This window comes from Meles meles, chromosome 14 (genome assembly GCF_922984935.1).
Source record: "Meles meles chromosome 14, mMelMel3.1 paternal haplotype, whole genome shotgun sequence".
Lineage (NCBI taxonomy): Eukaryota > Metazoa > Chordata > Mammalia > Carnivora > Mustelidae > Meles > Meles meles.
This window is the reverse complement of record NC_060079.1, coordinates 66,912,202-66,918,201: the sequence shown is the minus strand read 5'-3', so window position 1 is coordinate 66,918,201 and position 6,000 is coordinate 66,912,202.

Below are 6,000 nucleotides of genomic sequence, written 5' to 3'. Positions count from 1 at the left end.
TTTTGTATTTCTATGCTTTTAGTAAATAATTGAGGACCTGTGAAATTCATGGTTTGAACCAAGATAAGATATATCTTGCATTATCATGTTCTGTGGGACTTTAGGGGAGATGGTAGGAGAAAAAATGCATGAGTTCATTCACCCACTTCTTGAATGTTTACTGTGTTTCCAGCACTTGTCTAAGCAATGTAGCTACAAAACTGAAGAAATGAGTTTGTCTGCCCACATAGTGGCCACATTCTAGTGGGTGGTGGATATGCTGATATCCTGTTTTATATAGCGACTTATAGTCATGCATGTATTTTTGCACAAGTACCTAGCCCAAAGCCTTCAGATCAGACCTTCTGATCTGAAATTGTAATATGTAAAATAATTTTGGGTGTAAAATTAGAAGTGGACCATGCTTCTTGGTTAAGCTGATAATATAAAATATAATCCATACGCTATGAAATCTTTTGTTATTTTCTCTCACTTACGCCTTCCTTTATGGACCATAACAGTTTGATAGAAGAGGTAGTATAGGAGGATATTTAGTATTTCTGAGTATGTATAAAAATCAAACTCACATTTAATATTGTAATTCTTGTCTCCACCACTTTATCTTTTTAACCTTGAGTAATTTGGTTAATATTGTCTTGGTTTTCTCATGTATAAGAAAAAAAGACAATAGTACTTTGAGCTTTGAGAATACTGGAGGAGGTAATAGTGTTTAGTACTTATAGTGTCTAATATTGTGATACTAGATGAGTATTGCTCATAATTGTTGTAATACATAATTGGCCTTCTGTTGGCCTATATTCAATTTTCACCATAATTTCATCATACACTGATTTATACTTTTAGTTCTACAAAATGATCTTCCTTTGGGCATGAACTCCATCTGATGAATAACCTGTATGTACAGCAACATTTTTTCATACATGTACACATTCAACTTCACATCTTTATATACTCCCCTTTTCAGAGTGTCAGTTCCTAGCTATAAAGTCAAGGTGGGGGGAGGATTGTTTGGATTTTTTTTTTCCCTTTTTATTTATTTTTTCAGCGTAACAGTATTCATTCTTTTTGCACAACACCCAGTGCTCCATGCAAAACGTGCCCTCCCCATCACCCACCACCTGTTCCCCCAACCTCCCACCCCTGACCCTTCAAAACCCTCAGGTTGTTTTTCAGAGTCCATAGTCTCTTATGGTTCGCCTCCCCTCCCCAATGTCCATAGCCCGCTCCCCCTCTCCCAATCCCACCTCCCCCCAGCAACCCCCAGTTTGTTTTGTGAGATTAAGAGTCATTTATGGTTTGTCTCCCTCCCAAGAAAATGTGATTCGTGTAGTCTCAAGAAAAAGGTGGATGCCTTCGAATTTCCTCCTTCAGAGATAACTTTAAATTTTTAAAAGCAATATGGTAATCTAACAAAATAAGTACAAGAAACATGCTGTCAATATATCATTTTTGTTAGCATGCTTAAGATTTCACTATCACTCTATATCCAGACCTCAAGGATTACTTATTAAATCATGAATTAAAAAGTGAAAAGTTAGGGGCACCTGGGTGGCTCAGTGGGTTAAAGCCTCTGCCTTCGGCTCAGGTCATGGTCCCAGTCCTGGAGTCGAGCCCCGCATCGGGCTCTCTGCTCAGCGGGGAGCCTGCTTCGTCCTCTCTCTCTGCCTGCCTCTCTGCCTACTTGTGATCTCTGTCCATCAAATAAATAAATAAAATCTTTTTTAAAAAAGTGAAAAGTTAGATAGAGGAAAGTTAACTTTCCTCAGGGCTTACCCCAACAGGGCAAGCCATTGCAGAATTGTCATATAAGTGGTTTGGGTAGAAAACACTAGTGTTTCATAAAAAATCTACTCTAGGATAAAGAGGTTGTTGAAGTGCTTTGGGGGACACTGCTGGGGATAAATTAGGGATCTTAGAAATGGGACCTAACCACTTATGCTCAGGAACACTGCTTGGCAGCAACTGCTTGTAAAGGGTCAGGAAAAGATGGTGATGTTCTTATAGATCATCTTCCCAGTTACCTAAGATGTAGTAGGGATCATTTCCTTTCACCGATGAGAACACAGAAGAGACAAAACGTATCAGTGTAACAGAAGTAGCCAATAGTTTAGCCGTGATTTACCTCAGATCAAAAGCTAAAGTCTAGGTTTCATTTTACTTCACATTATCCTCACAAAAACCACTAGAGATAATTCCGAAAAAGGTGGATGGGGTCATAGTATAGGTTATCTTGAATGCCTTGTGAGAATTTACATTTTAATCTCAAAGTAATATGGAGTCACTGAAGGTACACAAATCTAAAAGTATCAAATAAATTGCCTTTATTAAGTACCAACAGTCAAAAGAGAAAAGTGTTATTTTCCAAGCTTCCTATTTTATTTTTGGGTGACACAAAGGCTATTCATTTTTTTTGAGGGGGGGGAAACTAAGTATCTAACTTAGTTCTTAAGGCATTTATTTTCCTCTAGTTTGATCCTGATTAAACTACTAACTTGTATGACCTTGGGTAAATCACCTCAGTGCAATTTAAAATGTGGATAACACTTATTTTAAAAGTGTCATGTGGAGATAAGCTAGTATGTGCAGAGAGCTTGACATATTCATGTGTTGTTTTGTACTATGTAGTGTAGGTTATTTTTGTCAATGTTATAATATTTAGTACAACTATCCTGTTACATTTCAAAAAAGGAGATCAAACACTGAGAGGGGAAAAATGTAAGAGTGGAAGAAGATTCTGGCATATAGGGTAAGGAGTTCCAGTAATAGCCAGTAACCAATAAATAAATAAATTTATAAATAAATAGACAGTAACCAATAAATGCTTACAACAGCTTACCACTACTGTTTGGATTGCTAGAACCTGGTACAGCTACTATAAAAATAATTAGTTTAGTGTTCTTAATTGGAGACACATGAATTACTATTTTTAAATCACTATTTTTAGCATTGGCAAGTACTGACATTATATGTCTTGTGTACAGGTAGTACAGATCAACAAAATTTTAACAAAATATGACATGATGGGATGCCTGGGTGGCTCAGTAGGTTAAGGGTCTGCCTTCAGGATCAGGCTGTGATCCTGGGGTCCTTGGATTGAACCTGCATTGGGCTATCTGCTCAGCAGGGAGTCTGACTCTCCCCTCTCCCTCACCTATACCCCATTCATGTTCTCTCTCAAAATCTTTTGTTTTTTTTTTTAATAACATGTTTTTGGTTAAGTCATGCAGTCAAGACAGCTGGAGCTATTGTGCCTCTTATGCAAATCTCAGTTTATAAATTACATCTTCCAAATTAACAGAAATATACCCTAAAACAGTACATATCATTTCTGATTTATAAAGGTCATTTTGATAATGGGGACAAAAACACATCCAGTGTGTTTTGGGTCCGGCGTGTTTTGGAAGCATGGAGTAGGAAGATTCATGTGCAAATAAAGTCAGGGAAGACTCCTTAGAGACAATCTGGCAGCTGTCAATGCAGCTGTCAACGCGGGGTGTAGAAAAAAATATGTATGTATACAAATATAGGAGGATCACAAGTCAAAGCCTTGGAGTATGGTTTTAATAGTAACCTATACATTCAGGGTTTTAATGTGACGGAGATAAAACATTAAATTTATAAAAAGCTCTTTTTCCACTAGAGTTAGTACCTTAGCTATGCTTATTTAACATTGGAGTAGTGATGTGTAATGGAAGGCCTCTGTATCTGTTTTACATATTAAAATACCTAAAATAAGAACACTGGACATTACAGATTGAAGGAATGAAAAATGAGAAACAAAGGGGAGAGTTCCAAGGACAGATGAGCCAGTTCCCAAACTTTCAGAAAGTTTAAGAGGATTTGGGAAACACCATTATTTGCATACCAGCATCCATTCCTCATTACTGTCAAATAGATTCAACCCCAGTTTTATTCAGGGGGCAATACATTAAAGAAAGGTAGGTTTCTCTAGCACTCCAGGGAAGAAGTCAGTCTGTCAAAACTGATCAAAGCATTAGTGTTTAAACTAATTACTTCCAATAATTGGTTAAGGAGTGGGTATATTACCCTGTCCAGATCAATGAAACTCAAGAGCAAATCTGCTAGGAGCATAGGGTATGTCGTCCCCCCTCCAAAAAAAAAAAAAAAACCCCCCTGGTAAGGGGAGACATTCAAAGAAACCATACCTTCTTCCCTTAGATGGAAGGACAAGGTACCTAGAGATGCTACAGTCCTCATGTGACCAAGAGCTTAGAGGAAAAAAAGATTTGGCCATGAGCCTGGGTAAAATGAAGCTCCAAAATTCACCATTGCTGTGCTATCTCACTTTCACCAAGGTTGTATAAAGTTCCTGGTAAGCTATACCCAAAGCAGTGAAAAGTTTATGAAAGCCCTCTCAAGTCATATTAAATTTAAACTTTCTACTATAACAATATAGGAATCAATTTAAATATGTGAAGTGGTATGGTCAGGGTTATAATGTAGGACAGGACAAACGGGGACTAGGAAGGATTAGAGAGGAACAAGACTTGCATCAAGAAAAGCAGCAAAGACTGAACTTCTAAAACTCAACAACCGCCCCCCCCCTCGCCAAAATAATCCAGTTTAAAAAAATGGGCAAAAGGCATGAACAAACATCTCTGAAGAGGACATCCAGATGGCCAACAAACACGTGAGAAGATGCTCATCATTACTTATCAGGGAAAAATGCAAATCAAAACTACAATATTGCTTCACGCTTGGCAGAATGGCTAAAATTAACAGTATAAAAAAACAGGTGTTAGTGAGGATGTGGAGAAAGAGGAACTCTTGTGCATGGATGGTGGGAATGCCACCTAGTACAGCCACTGAAGAAAACAGCATGGAGCCTCCCCAAAAAGTTAATAGAGCTACTCTAAATTCAGCAATTGCACTACTGGTTATTTCCCAAAGAATACAAAAACACTAGTTCAAAGGGATACATGCACCCTGAAGTTTATAGCTCTGTTATTTACAATATTCAAGATATGGAAGCAGTCTTGATATTCATTGATTGAATGGATAAAGATGTGAAACACATATACACAGAGCATTATTTAACCACGAAAAGGAATAAAATCTTGCCATTTGCAACACAGATGAAGAATATGCTACAGAATATAATAAAATAGAAAGAAATATCATAGGATTTCACTCATATGTGGAATTTAAGAAATGAGCAACAGGAAAAAAAGACAACCAAGAAACAGACTCAATTATAGAGAACTGATAGTTACCAAAGGGGTGGTGAGCAAGGGGATGGGTCAAGTAGGTGATGGGGATTAAGGGGGCACTTGAAATGAGCACTGGCTGATGGACAATAGTGATTCGGTATTTCCACATAGCTGAAATTAGTTTAAGGGTTAACTGGAATTAAAATTAAGACTTAAAACAGCAAATAGTTATTGTAGTCGATAGGAGGACAGGTAAGAGATGGGTGGGAAAAGGGAATTTCAAAAAATGTGTTAATAGTAGCATGCAAAAGCAATTTGTTATTACAAATAAAGACGGAGTTAAAAACACTTCCGTATTTAAGTGCTCTGATTTGCAGGAAGAGCTTAAGATTGCCATTCCTTTAAAAAAAAAGTTTTTATCTAAAATTCACATAGTGTAATCAAAATTCAGAAGTCACTGTATAAAGTGTATTTTTAGCAATAAATCACAGCATGCTATATTGAATAAACAGACACAGTCCAAATTAAAATTCTGTGGAATGGATTTGTTATTTTGTCACTATATGTAGACTAAAGGGAAAGTTGTTTTCTTAGAATTACCTGCACTGGAACAGGATTTTTAAAGTATTGACTTTGAATTAGATAAAGCATCTGGAGTTATGTTCTGATATTTAGAATTCATACCAATGGAATACCATCAAAATATTTATCAACAATATTGAGATAATTGTTTACTTCAAAGTGTTCATTTTAATATGTGGAAATTATACTTTCATACATTTTTATACTTTCTTTAGCATGCAATAAAGAGTTCCATTCAGATGCTAAG